This window comes from Lepeophtheirus salmonis, chromosome 14 (genome assembly GCF_016086655.4).
Source record: "Lepeophtheirus salmonis chromosome 14, UVic_Lsal_1.4, whole genome shotgun sequence".
NCBI classification, from domain to species: Eukaryota; Metazoa; Arthropoda; class Copepoda; order Siphonostomatoida; family Caligidae; genus Lepeophtheirus; species Lepeophtheirus salmonis.
The window spans coordinates 4162638-4183696 of record NC_052144.2 but is presented as its reverse complement, the minus strand read 5'-3'; positions in this window follow the sequence as shown (position 1 = coordinate 4183696).

Here is a 21059-nt window from a genome sequence, read left to right as displayed (position 1 = left end):
ATGTCTGTTTGGTAATATATTAATGACGGCATATTAATGACCTAAGCTGGTATGAGCTAATTTTGTTAGTACAAGAAATTACAATTACCCTTTACATTTTTAAAGACAAAGGAAACATTAAAAATAATCTTAAAAGTAGCAATACTGCTATTTTTATTTTTTTCAGTTATATTAAGTTTATGAAATTATTTCATATAATCCAATAAATCACATAAAAAAGGAGTTTGCAAAAAAATATCAGGTGTAAAAGTGTCTGGGATAAGATTGATCAAATCATGAGGTCACAAATGTGATTTCTCCTTTTCTCTAATTATAAAATAATTTTTTTAATGGATATCATGATTTCTACTATTGTAGCTGATTTGATTGAATTTTTATGGAAGTATATATTTTATAACACATTGTTAATGAAAGAGCAGTGAAATTTTGCTCATGGCTACCATCAAGTCATAGCTAGTTATTCATCATACGGAGAAAAATGATTTTATTACCTTTTTTGAAGGATTTTAATATTGTATCTATTATATATATATATAAAGAGTGGGGATCCTAAACTTACAGTATCATTTAATTACGGTTTTTTCCCTGTTATTTTTAATTTCAAGGCTCATTACAAAACAAAACGATAGAAGAAACACAAATAAACAAGTTTTGTTTTAATCCCATGTTTCTAAGTCTAAGAATGTCGGAGCAACAGCCAAAACAGGCAACGCGCATGCTATCTCCTACGATTCAATGTCAGTACCGAGAAACCTACAAAAACCTTTGGCACCTCCATCTTGATAACCTACAACATCAAAAAATCCATTGCACCCCAAGCAACATTAGAATCAAAGCTTCACCAGGAACAATATCGGCGACTTCTGGTCTGCTCCATGTGTCCTCTTTCAGTACTGACCTAATTACCAGTACTTTGCAGTTAGCAAGGTTTTGGAGAAGAATATCTCCTTCAACTCTCATTCAAATTTGGATACGCTCCAAGCTGCTATCATGACAGCGTAGTACGCCCTGGACACGGCCTTCATTGTCAAGAGCTGCCGGAGTGTCGAGGTTGTTATTGCTTGTGAAGGAGAACAAATTCACTGAAAAATGTTGTTAAATCTATTATTTAAACTTATCACAAATTGGTTTTGAGTTGTTTCTTCTTGATTCTATAAAAAATACGTTTTTTGTAATTAAGCCATGCTAGAGCAAGCTCTGGGTACCCATTTTGAATATGATTAATATTATATGTATGTAGAATAGAAGTAAGGATTTTGTACAAGATGTAACTTGTTCAAGCCAGAACTTGTACTCGGACACAAGTGCAACTATATTGATAACTTTTATGACTTAAACTTGGTGCGGACTCGTAGTCAAAATACTTCGAGCTCGATCTGGAATCGTTGTCAAAAGAAAAGGTCAAACCCATTATTGAACTAATAAATCTTTTTTGATTCGGACTCGGTGCCAAAAGACTTCCAGGAATATGGGCTAAAATATTCTGTCAAACATCAGTTAATACTTCTTTAGATATCTTGATTGAATTTAAAACTATTTGATATACATAATAAAAAAATTACCCATATTTTAATAAAAAATAGCAAAATATATATTTGAGGAATTTAGGGGCTAATTTCATTTTAACACGTTACAATTTAACATTCATAAATAAAGAGGGCTTCTTTGTTTTATAGGCATGTATATATATCTATATAAATTAGGTTTCATATATCAAATAAAGATTCTAAAGGATAATACCCATTCTTAGGTATTTCAAATAATACCATAAATTTCAATACAAGGCCTATATTGATGAAAATATGTCCATGAAACATCAATTAAAATAACATTTTTTATGTCTATTGTTTCTCCTATTGATGCCAGCCAACTAATTTTGCATTAAACTGCAGTCTAATATTCTATTTTATATACATTCTAATAAATTTCATATAATAATAACAATGGGTCCACAGGACCCATTAAAATCTAAACACTTATTTACAGGACTTAAAACCTATTATATGGTATGTTAAGGAACAGTACAAAGAATAAAGTTTAGTAATTCAAACTTTTGTCAAAATAAACTACAAAAACTAATTTAGATGTTGCTTCTCCAATAAGCAGGTAATTAGCTACTAACAGGAAAAAAGTAATTTTCTCTTTGTACACAATTTATTTGCTCTTTTGGATATGAATCGGTTAATTTATGTTGTATAGTATGCATTATAAAATGAATTTTTAATTCTGTATGTTTGTGGTGCATCAACATCAAAACAATCTTGAACAAAAAATAAGAATTACATATAAAAACTCCTACGTCAGCATTCGTAATGCGTAAATATATTTAATCAGTGCAACTCCATCTGATCAATTCATGGAACATCAAAAATAATAATAAAAAAATTGATCATATCTAATAATTTTAGAGTTATGGGAATATAATCGGAGTTGATGCTAATTAAGATTGATTCTTTAATCAAACATGTTAGATATGGCTAGACGTAGATATTGCTCGATATGTTACTTCAATGTTTATAGATCTATATATCGACTCAAATACAGCTCGTATCAAAGTTATGAGACTTGACTTGAGATTAGACTAGAGAATTTCCTGTATGACTCGAACTCAATCATAAAGACGTGATACTTAAGATAATTACAAGGTTTTTTTCTTTTGGATGGGTTGTGGTGTTACTTTTTTGAAAAAGAAATTGTCAACTTTGATGAAATGTTTTTTTAAACTATAATTTTAATCATTTGAAAAGTTACATTTAAAAACTTAAAAAATAATTGAAATAACTTTTGTTTAGAACACAACGTAAAAACTAAAAAATTGACAATAATGATCAACTTTTTTCAAGTTGTGACAAAAGATTAAAAATATTGACAACATGTTTCTATTTTTGGTAAAAAAAAAATAATCCATGATGAGATATTTTGACTACCAAATTTTCTCAAGTTTGTCGTTCATACAAATTGATCTCTCTCTTTTTAACTGGTCATCTTGCTAACATTACTAAATCGGGATTAAATTGATTAATCTATTTTTTATAACTCTCACAAGTCAGCCTTGTTGATAAAGTAAGGCATGAACCAATAAGGGCTAAAGGAAGATGCAAACGAAACAAACCAATAAAGACAAAACAAAACAAATGCTTTCAGGGATGAGTGTAAATCAAATCATTTGTAAAATATTGGATGGGAAAATTATTATTTCTTGTTATCGGATTCGAATTTATTTTGATATCAGTCCATTTTTAGTTAACACTTCTGTTAAAATTTATATATTCCTAAATATTTCTTCTTTATAAACAAATTTTAAAGCATCTTCTGCTAGGCATCAATTTTAATTAGATGCCATTATTCAAAATGCAATATTATGTTAAGTATTAACATAATTTTGTTACCATACAAATTACATCATTCTAATAGGGAGAATAATATCCGTATATCCGTCCATAATATGAGATTTAAAATGTGTCCTGTTCCTAGTATCGGTCCTTTAAAAATTTCCAAAAAAAAAGTACTTAGATGGCAAGGGTTTAAAATATATTGCAGAAAATTTCCTTAGTTTACCAATGAAATTCCTTCATTAAAACTTGAATTATATCCCTAAGGTTCTCAACTCGTATCAAAGGTAGAAATCGTGACTTTCGAATCGATTCAAAAAAATTCTGAAAACTCGAACATATGTATTCGGTACTTAACTTTGACTCGTAAGAAATGATAGTGAACACATCTGTTCACTACATATTGTGTTAAGGTCCTCAACTCGTATAAGAGTTTAAAGTCTTGATTATTGACTCGTCTCAAAAATTTCCCTTTAGACTCAGACTTGAGTCTACAAATTAGATACTTGACTTTGCACGTAAGAAATGACTCGTGAAACCCTCTGCTAAAAATATATCGTAGATGTTAGAATTTTTATGTCTTGTAAAATGTTATTCAAGGCTGCACTTGAATTATTTTATACATGTCCGATTCAAGTTATAAAGCAGTCTTTGAACTCGAGTTCAAGTCAAGTCTGACGTCACATTTTAATTAAAGTTATCATGAGCGACAATCAGCCTGCAATTGAACCACTTAAAAAGATAAATATGAATGTTTGCATACAATCATGTGTGCGAGAAAATTAGGTTGAAATTTCACAGAGAGCTAAAATAACTGTAATTAATATAAACATAATTATTAATGAAACAAATGTTTTAAATATATATATAAAAAAGATAATATCACACAATGCAGTACTTTTCCTTGTGATGTATGGTTCCGATGGAATGAAACGAAGCGTATGAACCCAATTTTTCATACCATTGAATGAAAGAATTTCGTAGTTTTCTATGCGCCTAGAAATTGCGAGTGGAAAAAATCCCGTTACCTCAATGAAAATAGTACATTTTTAATATAAATATGAGGTGAAGCATACTTTGTTCCGATTCTTATACCCTTATTTTTGAGGAGTCACTATCTTAAATGCATAATGTTTTGCATGAGCAGGAATTTTGAACTAAATATTTTTGCAACATACCTTTCTCCTCATGGTAATTTTGCCTCTTGGAGATTTTGATGCATAAAATATTTGCAAACTTTTTATTTTTATAAAATAGATTCAAACTTTACGTCGCTGACACTAAAATATAAATACAATGTATTTTGTTGTCAACTCTTGATTTTTCTGTTTCTTTTTCTCCAATCAGTATTCTGGACATTGAATTAGAATTAGATCTTTTTGCTGTTAAAATTCCAAACCATAATTGAACACTAATTCCATAGTTGGAAAAAATTTGGTCTAAAGTTACCAACTGATTTTGGTCTCTTTTTTTATGTTTCTTTTCGGAGGAAAGGTTGTGTGATACTATAAAGGGTACAACATGTTAGTTTTTACTATAGAAAATGCTGAGAAAATAAAAAACATATATACTGTTTATAAGGACGAAGGAGTAAGAAGCAATGGATCCTGGATCATGAGTCTATTTCGAAAAGACTCATTGACTAGTGTAACCTTACCTATAGTCATGATCTAAGTTTAGGCTTGAAGAAATGTAATAAACTCCAGAGATGAGTAGAAAGGAGTCTTTCCACAATAACGACTTATGATAAATTTCGAACTTATAATATAAAAACTAAAAAAGTTCGAAAATAGTCACATGGTAAAATCTCTATGAGGCGAAATTGTCGGTAGCAAAAATGTTCATGGCAAAATTACCTTACCTAGAACCCTTATTTTGATAGTAAATGGTAAGGTTGTATTGTTATTAATATGGGACTTAAAAACAGTTCCGTCTCATCTCCATAATTGAAAAAATCTCATATTTTAAAATGCCATTTACATGACATCATTTTATGAACAAAATTTCTTAGTATGTTTTTGACGTATTAAATCCTATTAAACTCAGATATCTTGATAATGCCTTGTTTAGGATTTATTCATATATTTAGCAATTTTTAATCGAGGTTTAGGGAGTTTAATTAACTATTTCCTTAAAAGTTGTTCCTATTTTTTCCACTTTGAATTCTTGGATTCTTCTTTCCTTTAGTGCGAGGACTGAGGTGTTCAACAGTAGATACAAAGATGTAAACTTAAGCTTTTATTTTAAATAAATCACACAGACTTATCAAAACGGATTAATGTTAATTCAATTTTCGAAAATAGCATAGAGCAGGGATCGGCAACCTATGGCACACATGCCACTGCTGGCACACGGAGCCATATTCACTGGCACCCGCAAATTCAAACATATTCCCCTAGTTTTTGTGGGGTGTTACCATTATTATTGATAATGGCACAACCATCGATTATAAATGTTGAAGTTGGTACTCAATGTCTCAAAGGTTGCCTAGACCTGGCATAGAGTAATGAAAATTTCATTATTTTTTTGATGAAAAATAAAAAGTTAATATTGTTAACGTAAGAATAGCAAATAATGTCTTATTGAAAGCTCAAACTCATGATGTCAAGATTTGTTTCATGTTTATTATGTAATTAAATACGTTTTATTTTTGGGGTTTACTTTTTATCCACTTCACGAACCCCGTCATAAAAAGGATGCTCATTATTTAGATTGATGATGTGGTCAACAATTTAAATCTATAATGATATCATTTATTAAATATTATTAAACGCGTTTGATTCGGACGTGTCCCTTAAATTTAGTATGTCAAACTAAAGGGACGGATCTATTCCTAACTAATTAGAGATAGATGTATGATATCAATCTTAGATAAAGTAATACATAAATTGGACTTTCCCAAAATAACGGAAGCATGGGCAAAACGCCCCACTCATCGTTGTTCATTATATTGAGCTGTTTTTATGGCAAGCTTACATTTAAGCTGGTTCCTAGGTGAATAATATCTTCTTATTATTAAAGCAAAGTTTATCTATTTTTATGTTCTGCAAAACAGTTACAGGGTGAACTGTATATAATGGTCGCTGTATGCACGGAAAACTGCGAGGGAGAAAATTGCCCATGGAAGATTGCCCTGCACAAAATTGCCAGTTAGGAAAATTGCCCGTTTTTTCTCCAAACTTCATGATGAATAATAACACATTAAAAATTTGACTAATATTATTTACGACAATATCTAAGCATATTAGTTTGTTCCATCCACCAAGGGAGTACCTTCAAGTGTGAGTAGGGGGGAATGAATAGCTTAGGGTCCCTTCAAATATGGTTGAATACCCTCCGCCCTCGGATTGGCCCGGCGGTAGTGTAGGATTACTAAAAAAACCCGCTGATACATCCAAGGAACCCCTCTAATACCAAAAACAAAAAAATAGTTCCAAGCCCTCGGGTTCAACCATATTTTTATGAGGTTCGAAGCTATTTCTTTCCCTTTTCCCCCTCCTCACCAATCCTCCCGATCCATTTTTTAGAAAATTGTGTACTCCATTGGGGGATATAACTAACAAATATGTTTGGATATTTGTCGAAAATAATATTAAGCAAATTGATAATGTGTTATTATTCATCATGAAGTTTGAACAAAAACCTGGGAATTATCTCCCGGTAATTTCCCGAACGCAATTTTCGTAAATGGCAGTTTTCTCCAGGGCAGTTTTCCTAGTAAATTCTAGCTTGTATGTAAAAATGAATGAACACTCGCTGTTTTGTATGTAGAATACGGGGAGCACAAGTTTCCTTGTTTTTGTTAGTGAGTCACAAATTATTGACAGTATTACAAAGGCAAGTTTTATTCACACGGCAACAGCTGATATTAAAGTATGCATAGAAGCAAGCACCCTCAAGTAAATTTCGTCACTCTACTTACATATTCATTATGACTGAGTTATATCTTCTTATATCATTTTTATCTCGTTTATCAATTAATAATTGATCTGTTGGTAGTGGGGGGGATTGTCTAGGGATGTAAATTGTAAGCATTTATCTTACCTAGTAATCTTCTTTGAAGTCGATATACATAAAGTATATTTCCTTCTCTAGGAACGACTGAGGCGCGAACCTACGCAGATAGAGTTCAAGAGAATAATTTCTCCCAAGAACGTTTGTCCATCGGTCTATTTTTTAAATGTTCCTTTAGTTTCGAATGACGTAGCTCAATGAACAACCTGCTCGGGAAAAATTATTTTCTTGAGCTCAATGTGTGTAGGTTCGAACTATTATATTTCGAATTATTTTATTAATGCTTTCAATAACTCAAGAATTTTGTAAAACTTGTCGATAAACAACATAATAATTAGAAATGTGTTCCTCCTTCAACCATAAGTAACACAAAATCGTTAATCCTCTCGAAGATTCCCTTTTTTATTCGTAATCAATATACGATTTTACCATATTTCATAGTTAAATAATTTTTTTATTTTTTGGTGCGTTTTCGAACCTACAATACATATTCAAAACTTTGAGACACGGGAAATTGATCTTATCTAAGGAAAAAAATCGACTTATTAGCAAAATTAGCCACGCCCCCAGGACCATTGTTTGGGGGTGATGTTTTGTACAGAACACTCCATTGACCTCCTCTGGTGATCCTCCAAGCCAACGATCGTTCCAACGTTTGTAGACCTGGTCCACGGTAATAATCTTCTATTCAGATAAAAACTCCGTCAAACTCGTTATAGAGGCGATTCATGGATATTGTGGGGTACTCTTTGATCTTCTCCTCATGTCCCCCGGAAACTCAGAATCCCTATTGAAGTTGTGTCCCCAACTTGTTTCTTTCTTTGAGAGGTTTTTTTTTGAGAGGTTTTTTCCATTCTTTTTCAAATATGGAGCAATTCACAATGTCAAAAATCTCTGCCACCTCAATTTTGGCATCCAGAAGGCCTGAGATCTTCTGCCTTTTTGCTTCTTGCTCACACATGATGAAAGATTTCAGAAATGTTTTTTGGTGTTTACTTATGCAAAAAGACCAGGAGAATCGGAATATGTATGGAAAAATCTCAAAATCTCTCTATTTTAGTTACATAATTAGCATTTATTAACATTCCACGTATGCTTCCAATCCCTTTAAATGAATTACAAAAAATAAATTTGAATTTTCTCTTTTCTTGATTTTTATTCAAGATGTTTTTATGGTGACGCGCTACATATAAGCCTCGTGTGAAACTAAGAATGATCTCAGAGGTACGTTAATTTTTGGAGCCATACAAAACGTATGTATCATGTAATGCTGAGGGGGACGGATAAAAGAATAGATGAAATATATTTTTTTTATGATAGGGATGCTCTTTCATGTCTTTAAAAAAATCATTCCGCGGTTTCTTTAAAGTAATTTTTTTATTAAAATTTGAATTCTGTAAAAATAAGTGAGGTAGAATAATAGAAATAAATAATAAACTTTATAGGCTTGAGAAAAGATCGATGGACTCATTTACAAGATGCATGAGACTCGTTTTATTGTGTGTGTGTGTTTATTTTTGGTTTTTTTAAACCAAATGAAGTACTATAATCATCGTCATATTCAAGGAAGGAAGCAATGAATCCCTGCTGTGCTTAGTCTTGAAGCCATTCCAAAAAACGACTAGACAAAATATGGAGCAATGCTTATTCTCCTTCCATAATTGAGTCCATGTATCTTGAATTTAAGAGAAAACACGGAATCCACAATATACTGACCTAGGGATTGGTATCCGTATCCCTGGACTGGTACAAGAACATCAATATAAATAATTCCACTATATTAAGTATTTCGATCTTTATTTGTTGGAGGGTACCGGTTTTTATCCGGGTATTCGCCATACCAGGGCGTTTGCAGTGTAGGAAGTGATTCTAACATGGCCTTGCTCTAAAAGTGCCAATTTTTGCACATGCCTTGCAGGATGTGAAGGTGCTCCATCCAGCTGGAACCACTAAGACCCTTTCAGTGCTGTTCCTGGATCCATGGAAATACTTTGAACTGTAACATGTCCAGATGTAAAAGTTGATTGTCATTTAAAGGAGGTTTTTATTCTGAAGAAGGTGACAACCGCCCATATAATCACCGAGACCGGGTTTTGGCCACTGAACACGCTGCACTCATTCAGGGGAATATTATCGATGCTCTAACCCAGTACTCAATCGTTGTGGATGTTATAAGCCAGCTCCACGGTGAATGTCTTATAAACAGACCAAATGATTGAAACGTGTGTTCACGAAATGATGAATTTCAGAAGCACCTTCGTCCGGGTCAGCGTCTTGAGTGGCTTCTATGAGAAGATGCAACTTCTGAGAAGGTACTCCTTGTTGAGCCTACAAGTGGTTTATCGAGACATGCCAGCATCATTACCCATTTTTCTTTTGGAGCGCTTCTTTTTGCGGTTGATCTTCGATCTAATTGCCTCCATTAACCTGGGTTTTTTTCCTAGACATCATAGGACCACACCTGGGTCTGTTATCGACACTCCTGGTCTCCTTTTACCATTTGATCGTGCATTGGACCGATGACTTGGACACATTTAGGTATTTTATGGACTTGATAATGGCCAAATGAAGCAACGTGCTTTAGGTTCATAATGTCGTCATTAGAGGCTCAAGAACACGTTCTAGAAAAATATTTTTTGAATAATTGAAAAAGGTAAAATTAACTTTTGTTCACTTGAATTATATGCAACAAACAGGAATAAAAAATATACAACCATCTAGGAGAAATGTTTGGTTGAAGTTGATATCCTAAGACTTCTGGTCACCCTTATTCAATTGCATTACATAATGCAAATTTGATAGTTATAAAAAGGGATTATGAACTAGGAATCAACCCAAAAAACGGACGCACTATTTATGTGTTAGGTAAATGATTTGTGAACAGTTCCATTTCTGCACAAAAGTTACATATTTTGAGGGAAATAATTGTTCTTAAATAGTATGATATGTATCTTATTGTTAATTAAAAGAGTTATCTATGTTCTAGTACACTTTTATCCCGAGTATGGTTGGGTATTTCCAATTATACAACTCCAGTTCTTCCAAAAATTTGCTCATTTCCAAAGTTTATTTTTCTTTTTGTGGGTCTGCTTTGGTTGGGAAATTAAAAAAATCGCACTATTCGTGCTAATTAAATAATAAATTAAATTAAAAAGGGTAGGGTGATATGGTTGAGCGTGAGGATGGAAAGAGACACATTGATTTTTTTTTAGATCAGCTTCCTATTATGTTATGATTTTGGAGAATAGAATATGATGTGTTTCCGCTCAAGAAATGAGAATCTTTTATACTTAAAATCGTTGTTATACCATTTAACTAATTATATATATTGCACAAAGGCTAGCGGCAAAGTATAGATTCACTATTAAAGTGAGATGTTATAACAACGATGATTTGGCAATGAATGAACGAAAAAGAAAAAAGAACTGCCTCTCCTTTTCAAATATTAAAACACTTATTTATCTATAGTTTTAGCTCAGCATTAGGAATGGTTAAGACCATACATAGGTATAGACTACTTGAGGGCTCTGTTGTTGCCTAAATTTGTGTCAACTGCTTTATTTAATCGCTGTATATATTTATATATCTTTTAATTTTCTGAAAATCACACCTCCCACCCCCCACCCCCATAAAAAAAGAGAAAACAAAAGTTATAAAAAATGCATAAATCCCCCAACAATATCAGAATTTTGTTGCTTTATTTTTTATGGTTAAGACTAGTTTAAAGTATATAATTTCTTCTAAAATATTTTAAAAAATACAGGGATTTCCGAGGCATTATAACTTACAAACATGATCCCAGTATTTCCAGGAATATCAAAATGTTCAGAATTTTGCCACGGGATCCCTTTCAGAGAATATTTTTTGCTAAATATGACAACCTAGTACCAATCATATCTAATAACTACAAAGAGCCAATAAAGTTTGGCATGGCTAAAATATCCATTTTAATGCTAGGGGGCTAAAAACTCCAAGAAAGTACTCGTATTAAGTTAAAAAGGAAGAAATGAGAGGTGTTTTTTTTATTATAATAATCAACACTTTGAATCTTCAAAGCACATAAGTATGTACGAGGGTGGTCTGAAAAGTTTCCGACCAACAAAGATACAATACATTTTTCATGAATTTGTATTTTATTTGTCAACATAATTTCTTTGTAACTCTACTCACTTATCCCAGGGATGCTCCCATCTCTGTAAATCGTCCAAATAGTACTTGCCGTTTTTCTCTTTAAAATAATTTGTTCACGAGAAACTTTTTGTTTTTACTCCTAGTTGGATCGACTTAGACCCGTCAAATTTTAACACAACACGCCTGGTTAGTTCTGCTATTGTTTGAATCTATTTAAAGGATTCACTTTTGAAAAAAAAAATGATTTAATCATACCTCGATACTCAATTTTGTGCATTTTTATAAAAGCACTCAAATCAACTCACTCAAACAACTGTGCTCCAAAATGGAGGAAACTTTGGGAGTAACTGTCAACAGGTGCATCATAGATGTGATTAGCTTTTATTTAGAAGTGCCACCATTTTCATATGAAGGTCGAAAACTTTTCAGACTACCTTCCTTTGTAGATTTTACATAATATGTATGCAAGTATCTTGCATACATGCATCTCTTACTCTGTTTAAGTATGTATATTACGGAGATGAATATGTTATGCACATTGCACGCCATTTCAACGAAGAAATTGATACAGTATATTTGGAATTCTTGCCATGTTAGATCAAAAGAATGAATCGAAAATAATTCAAGGATTATAGCAATGATTTAATGCCTCACCACAATGAATAATATTTCCAAATGAAGGAGATATCAACAAATAGGAAATGAAACCTCGTAAATTGCAATGAGGGCTTGGCTTTAGTTGACAAACTATCTAAATAGTTTAGATGTATTAGCTACAGCTCTATGAAGGTGGTGAGCAGGGATCTTACTACGATTTTGACAAATAATTTGTTTAAAACAATATTAATATTTTTAGAAAAGACTGAAAGAATATTGGCAAATTAATTATTTATTTAGAATTTTGACAAAAAATGTATAAATATTGACAAAAAAATGTATAAATTTTGACAATATACCTTTCTTTTTAACAAAAAACACTTTCTATTCGACAAAAATAGCAACACAATTTTTGTAAAGGGTTATTTCGGTAACACTCATCCTCCACGTATTTACAATCGTATTTATGAGTACTTTATAACAACCCTGACCTGTGATTCCTTTTTTGAATTTACGGTCAGAGAGAATTTTTTTTCATGTTCATTAATTTGATTTTGGAAATCAATTGAACTACAAAAGATTTTATTTTAAACAATAAAAAAGGGCGTAAGAATTTATGCTAATACTTTAAGGGTTAGATATTGTTAATCGTATTCAATTAGATTTTCATTTTTGACGTGGAAGAGTCGTTAGGGGTAAGTTGACATATGCGATTTGGAAGAATATTTTTGAGAATTGGACCTGCACATTCAACGTTGAAATGGTTGCAAATTATAAGAGGATACGAATCATAGAATATATATTTTCAGGGCTTTACATAAACACCAGTCTGGACGTCCGGGATGGGCAAATTGTTCTGCCGGACAGGTTAACACAGTGCATGGACTGTCTGAAAGTACTGGTGGCTCCAATTAATGCAAATCAAGTTTGTTTTTATATGCGACATAGTTGTACTATTGTATAACCATTCAATTCTGCGTTATTATAACAAATTTACATCGAGTACATTATTTCCGGGTTATCGCTCTCTAGGCACAAGTAAAACGTTCTGCACATGCGCAGAGCGTAACAAAAATGCATACTGTAATTTTAAACTGTACGAAAGGTGTTTTTGACACCAAAAATAGTCAATATTAACATTGATATTACAGCTTAAGTACCCTATACTATGGTGTAAAATTGATGTTAAAAGGTACATATGATTATAAGCTTTCCAAACAAACGAAATACAAGTAACGTTTCAACATAGAGATTGAAACTCTTATATGAAAACTCGAAATTGATTGTATCAATAGGTACATATTATATGTGCATAGGCTTAGGAGGTTGTTGGGGCAGGGCGGTTAATGACTAGTGTTGGGACAATCCGTATTTATTTGGTCTAGTCCATTTATTAGTCGGTTTTATTGCAAGGGCGTCTCCAGAGTTATATTTTGGGGAGGCCTGGTTTTTTTGCAATAAATAAAAAAAAAATTTGGAAATAATTTTTTGGAAAAAATTTCAAAAATCTACATTTATTCACAGAAAATAAAAGCTGTTTACACTAAATTATATTTCAAATAAAAAGTTTTTAGAAAAAAAATATCAAAAATTCATAACTATTCACAAAAAAAAAAAAAAAAATTTTGCCTATGCTGTATCTCAGAATTACCTTTTTTATGAAAATAAGTCTTAAAAATACAAAAAAGTCACCTCTATTTGCGGTAATTTTTTTTTCGTCCTGAACAAAAAAATTCTAGTATTAAGCAAAAGTTATTTAATTTGGAGGAGGTGTATGGACATTGTGGACGCCCATATATTGGTCATTACCTGTCTGTCCTTGGATTTTTCCTCTAAAAATGGTTATGGTTAATTCAGTCTAATAAGATATATCACATAGCTAACAAAAAATATTCATGTTTTCATTACAATACGAGCATATTATATTTTTAATTATTTAAAACACCCTCAATGACGTCACGATGGATCATTTTACTTTTTTTAAGGACTGATAAGTGGGACTGGACTATAGCCCTCGATCCTAAATAAGGATCAACACAAGACTAGTAATGAGCCTCCCATTTCAGACAAATCAAGCAATATTTGGAGAATCAATTTGTATAAATATTTTCTAATTTGAAGCTAATTAATGTATAAAATAGGCAAAAATCAAATTAATGAAGATCAATAAAAAAGGAAAAAAAAGTTATCAAAGAAATGTTTTTTATATCTTAAAAAGCGTCATCAGATAAATGCTTTTATGATAGAAAAACATCAAATTATCATTCTTTAAAATTATTTTTGAAAGAAGGTATATTATTTTTTGAGTGAGTAACCCTTTCTTCTAGCAAAAGAACAGTCATACTATGTATCTATGTATCCAACATATGAAGATGTTGAAGAAAGAAAGGATCCACAATTTGAATTTTTAGAAGATTTATCTTGTCACCTTAAATAATTTGATCGTCAAAAGTTAAATCGTAAATCATCATTTTCAACATAAAAATGGAAATAAGTCGAGTTCAGAACAAGATACAGAACCAATAAAAACACTTTTATAATCATTAAAAATCCTTTTACATCAATTTTATTCATCGTACTATAATTTGGGGATTGTCTTATTGATGAAAAATGACTGAACGATAATAGTCCCAAATTACTATAATCTCAGATATTTCTAAAACCTGACCCAGACAAAAACTGAGATGATTTTTGGATTCTGCACTCAAAGATAAATTATATTCTTAGGTTTTTTTTCTTTGGTAGAAATTTTGCATTCCCCGGGGTTGTCAATCTATTGTAGTATAAAAAATTATTCTACCCTCAAAGTTAATATTTTCAATAGACTACCCTTATAATACTCCTTTTTTACAAAACAGTAAATTCTTATAAATGAAATAACCAAATCACTCGACAAAATGTATATAATCGCGTTGAAGAAGTGGAAACGTCTCAAATATTTCAAATTTATTTTTTGTTTCTTTTCACTTGTTTTCAATTTATTAAAGTAGTTTTTAAGTAATTTTTATTAATTAAAATTTGAAGAGGTAAAATTGGAAAGAAAAATAAAATAAAAAGATTTTTTTTTAAATCTTCAATATTGAGATATTTTCAAACAACCTAACCCTATTTTTGTACTAAGAAATGTATGAACATTTTAATTTCAACACATTGAATAATTCTGACCAAGAATTAACCTTGTGAGGGTTGTGAGGGTTGCAAGGTTAGCATACTAGCAATATTGAAGTTTACCACATAAAAATGCTTATCCCTTAGTCTTATGTATATTTGTATAGGTAGTTACCGGGTGTTGGAAAAGTCCTTGACCACTTTGATTGTACTACAAATAACCGTGTGCAACAGATCAGAATGAGGTTTACCATGATAATATTAATAATACTTTTTCATTTACAGATTAGGAAGATTCTTATTTATGAATTGGATTTCTACCAGCTTCAATTGAAGCCTCCACACGGGGTTTTAAAGCAGTAAATACTTTAGTTATGTAAATGTGTGACATTCTCCTGCAATGGGACTCCACAGTGGCTTTGAGATCGGCGATGTTACTGTGGTAGACTCTTCAGACTTTGAAATCATTATTCCACCATATTCAAAAGTTAAAAAATTCAGATCAGGGAATTTCTTTGGGCCAGAAATTCGAGTTTTCTATCATCCAGGCTCATTGCTCTGCCACTTCTTGGCCGATCCCTGAGCCTAACTTTAAACTCCGCAAGCTTTTTAATCTTGTGCACAGTATGATGTTTAACTTTCAACCAATTACAATGTCAGAGTTGCTAAGAACGGAATAGACCAATGTGGTAATCTTTAACTTTTTTTAGTGTTCTTTTTAATTGGTCAAAGCTTATATATTGATTATATAAGCAAATATTATAGTATTATTAAATTTACTCCTTCTGACCTTGGAATATTCTTTGAAGTCCATATACATAAAGTATATTTCCTTTTCTATGAATGACTCGGGTGCGAACTTACGCACATCAAGTTAATTTCTCCCAAGTGTGTTGTCCAATAAAACCCATCGTTCTATTTCTAGCATTTTACTTCCATTTTTATTAATAAATAACATACTCATGTAACAATGCTACATCACTCATTCGTTAACTAAGAATACCAGCTTCAGCTGATATACAAAATATCTTAAATCATCGTCATATAGGTAGTCAAAGACTTTTTGAACGTCCGATACATTATGAGGATGTAAATACGTAGTGCTAGGTATTTCAGTTGTACATCATTCAACCAACTAGTTAAGTGACATGGATACATGCCATAGTAGGTAAAAGTATTGTAATAAAATTAGTAAGGTATGCAGTCATAAACAATCCAGTTTTTCTTTCTTTACATAATATATAAGCACACGGATGCATAGCTTATACCAATTATTTACATTAAAGCTACATACTTATAACAAAATATGTTATTAGGTTGTTGATATAAACATTCAAATATTTAAAACAAAAAACAACAATTAAAACAAATCAAACAATGACAAGAGTCCACTTACCCACAAAAGTATCATTAATCCCCTTATAAATGATACCGCAAAATTGTTCAAAGTTACTAGTGATGTTTGTTGTACCGGAACTAGTTATACATAAGTTGTAATGAAATTCGTTTAAAAGTTGGGCATATTACAAAAAATAAACCGAAAATCAACATGGTAACCCTAAAAATTAAAAAAAATATTTGAAGGAGGGATACTTAGCTGTCAAGACGTTTCATTAGATCAGTGGCAATCAGCTGTGACAAAGGAGGAGGGATATAAAGAAATAAACTAGTACATAACTATATCCTCCATTCTACTCCGAGTCCAACAAGGACTTACAATTATAACTCCGGAACAAACCCTAAGGGTTACTTTCCTTTTTTTTATGAGCACACACGTATGTTCAATTAGGTTTAAACTATAATTGAATGTAGTAGAAAAAGAAGTTCACTAATTTGAAGTTAAATAATAATGACAAAAGATAAGGAAAAGAAAATTCATTCTTCAGATTACAAATTACAAAGAAGCGGGACAAAAACTAAAACTACTCACGATTTACATCACTATACTCATTGTTGTAAAGGAAAAAAGATCACAAAGGGAAGGAAGGAGTCAGACTTAATTAAGCTTCTCCTAGTGAACTGTGATATTATAATCCCTAAGATATATAAAAATGATTTTATTCCTTTCAATCTACATTTTTTCGCCAAATCTTTTCCGTATGCTTCAGAACATTCAATCAGATTAAAAGCAATTCTTTATTTATCTGAATAATGTCTAGCTAAGGACTTTTTTTTGTATATTTAGCCATTTTAAATTGAGATTTAGTGAAATTAATAAACTTTTTTCCTTAAAAGCTGTTGCTTTGTTTTTTCTTTTGATTTCTTGAATTCTTTTTTTCTAAAAAAAAAAAAAATTAGGTCAATCAAAATCGAAATTATAATTTTGGAGCTGTTAATATTTATAAACCTATTTTTTCATTACAAAAATGACATCCTTAGGTATACATAGTGGTGAAGGGTTAGTAACATATAAAAATGTACTAGTTTTACATAAGGATGCCATTTTTGCAAAGTAAAAAGAGCACGAGTAGAAGGTGGGAGTGATACTTGTTAATATCCGCTGTATCGGGCAATTAATTATCATTATCAAAGGACATTTTCTTTCATTTAATGTTCCTTAAATTAGTCAGATGGAGTTGCGCTGATAAAGTATAAGCAAACATTATAGTATTAAATTTACTCCATCTAAACAATGAATTGTATTTAAAGTCCAAATATATTCAGTATATTTCCTTCTCTGGGTACGACCGAGACGCTAACCTACGCACATTGAGCTATAGAGAATAATTTCTATCGTCTTTCCATTTCAATATTTTTATTTTTAAAGAAAATAAATTGAGGAAACCTTTTCCTTTTTAAAATCACTCTTTTTTAGTAGAAAATAAGTTAAAAGTATCATATATTTTATTTACTACATGACCTTTTAAGGCCTTCTCTCAAATTTTGTGTCCATACTTCATTCGTTGGCGTTTATTTTAGAAATAAATATAGATTTTTATTATTAAATCAACATTTATTTTTTGAAAAAAAAGTCTATACTTATATTTTTTTATTGTCTTTTTGTAAAAATATATTTTAAATTCCATTTTATGTTGTATGAGGCTTAAGGCAAGTGCCTTCTAAGTTCTGACTTTTTGCAGCTCCATTACGTCATACACTAATTTCCCTACAGATAACGGTATCCCCGGATTTTCTGAGCTAAAAAATTGTCCTTTATTAAAGAACATAACAGCAAAAAATGTATTTTTTAGCGTAATCAAAATCTCTCGTGATTCCGAAATTAAAAATGGGTCCCACGGGAAGTGGAAAATACGAGTATATTCATATCTATCTATAGGAATATGTTAAATGCCAAAGTAAATACTCGTAAGTCAAACAATCAACTTTTTTTATATGGGATATAAAATTATATTTATTTGACAAGTTGGGGAGTTAATCATTGTTCTTACGTCATCATAGAACCAACAATTTCTACGATGTTTTTTATTTTACTGTCAACCTTAAGGATGTGAAGAGAGAATGAGTAATTAAAATCGACTATGTGATTAGTTCCAACGTGAGCCGTTTATTCATGATTTATTTTTTCCTTGACGAAAAAAAAAAACAAATTACGAATCTATTACTTCAAGTGTTATAATAATAATAATTTGCTTTAAAAAGGCCTTGATGTTGAAATTAGTTACACATCGTATAGTGAAAAAAGGGTTTGCAATTTTGGAGATTCGTAGAGAATTTAGGTATAAATATATGAAGAACGTTTTATTAACGGTGGAGCTTAAAATTTTAATCGACCATATTTTGAGTGTTCATTGTTGTTATATTTAAGAAATAAAATGGGATATAAACACAAAAAAGAACTACAGGTCTATATTAAATTCCAATTGATGTGAAAAAAAATATACTTTCCTTACAAATTTAATAGTTAATTTATTCCCTACATTATGTAAATAAGAATGTGCATGTGTGCGCGTCTAAAACTGAACACTTCTTTAAATTTTACACCATGCACATATTCGTGATTTTATTGAGTTGAAACCGGTTTTATACTTTGAGGCAAGGGTCTTGACTAGTCATAAACAAAACTCCAACAAAATCTAAATAGCAACAGTGAAACAACTGCCGATAATATGGAGAGACGTCGAGTCGCAATTTTGGAACTTTCCGCGGGGGGGAAAAACTTCAACTGAAATTGACAAGGTTCTGACTTGCAGCCGCACCACCGTTTAAAGCGTGGTAGCCAAAGGGACTCCTGAGGTGACCAAAATATCTAAGTCAAGGCCTCGAAGGTCGGACGAAATGGTTGCTGCCGTGAAAAAGTCTGTCGAGGACAAGAGAGGCAAGGTCACCGTCAGCAGCCTCTCCAGAGAGTTGAACGTCAGCAGAAGGACCATGTACCGTCTAGTTAAGAAAGATCTTGGCCTTAAGGTCTACAAGGGAACCCTTTGTCAAGCCCTCAAGCCTGTAGACTAGGAAAAACCCCTAAAAATTAAAGGAGTGTTCAGTTTTAGACGCGCACACCTGTATATTGCTACAACAATATACTTTAGCATACATATTAGGATCTATATAGAACATTTTCACGTGAGGTCAGTATTGTTGATGTCGCCCATTTTGGGGGCCTAAACAATTATTTTTTATAAGAGCAAACACCCTTTTTTCATAAATCTTTAGTTTTGTTCTCTGAAGCTATATATGGTGTTTTTTCTTTAAAAATACCAAGGATAGGCCGTGATTCCTGGGATCATGCTATTGATATTCTTAAATAAAAACTGTCACATTCAGCAAGATACATGTCTAGTGTAAAAAAATAATGTATGGAGATATGAACGCTTTTATCGAGGGAGACCAATGGATTGAGGACTATGTTTTGAAATATTAAGTATGTGATTGTTTTATCTAATTTTGTACTTGGCTTATTTAAATATTCGATTGTATTTAGGTGTAGGTTTTGGTTAGGAGGTTTAAATTTCTAGTTAAAATGCTTATTCATATTAATGTAAGGCAGTTCTTCCATATCTATTGCCGAAGTAATTAGGGTAGGCTAAAAAATAAATTTTGCTTTAAAAATAAAGAAGATAATTTTCAAGCAAATCTTTTGTGTTACTTTACGTTTTTGATACACACTTTGACAATTAAAAACTCAATATTGATATCAATTCATGCCTTCAGATCTGTCTTCAAAAATTAAAGAAGAATAATATAAGTTTGAGAAAATAATATATATATTTTGGGATGAGTGCATAGTATTTTTAATCTTTAAAGCACTTCCTAAGAAAAACAAACAAAATTATTTTTAACATACCAACCTTTTTATTTAATTCAAATATTCATCATAACCTAAAATTTCACGTGAATTGTATTACTATACATAATAGACAAAAAACGAACAGAAACAGTGCTTTTGATATACGTGCATGCCTGCAATATTTCATTAATACGACTATATATTAGCTCTTATATCAAAAATATTTATATAATTTACATCACAGAGCACTATATATAGTGCACCCTGTACACACGTTCGACTCTATATTTGCACGCCCACACTATTTCATTAATACAACCCCATTGTTATTTCTTGGATCAAAATAGTTTACAGTTCAAACTTTACAGTGCATCCCGTTACTCGTTTTCCTATATTTCTATATTAATACAGACAAACTTTGTTTTTTTAATACAGATTAACTAATGTATTAAGATCAACAAAGAAAAACAAAAAAATACAGATTAATTTTAATTATAGATGGATTTTTTAAAAATATATTTTATATTTGCATATTACTAAATATATTAATTTATTTTGTTAAAATTTGGTTATTTTTATCACTTTCAAAAGGCGGACATCAACAAAGATGAAATCACATGGGAAGGTTCTATTAGTACATTTTCTTTGGACAAAGAGAGATAGAAAAATATTTTTTTTTTTTTAAATCAACA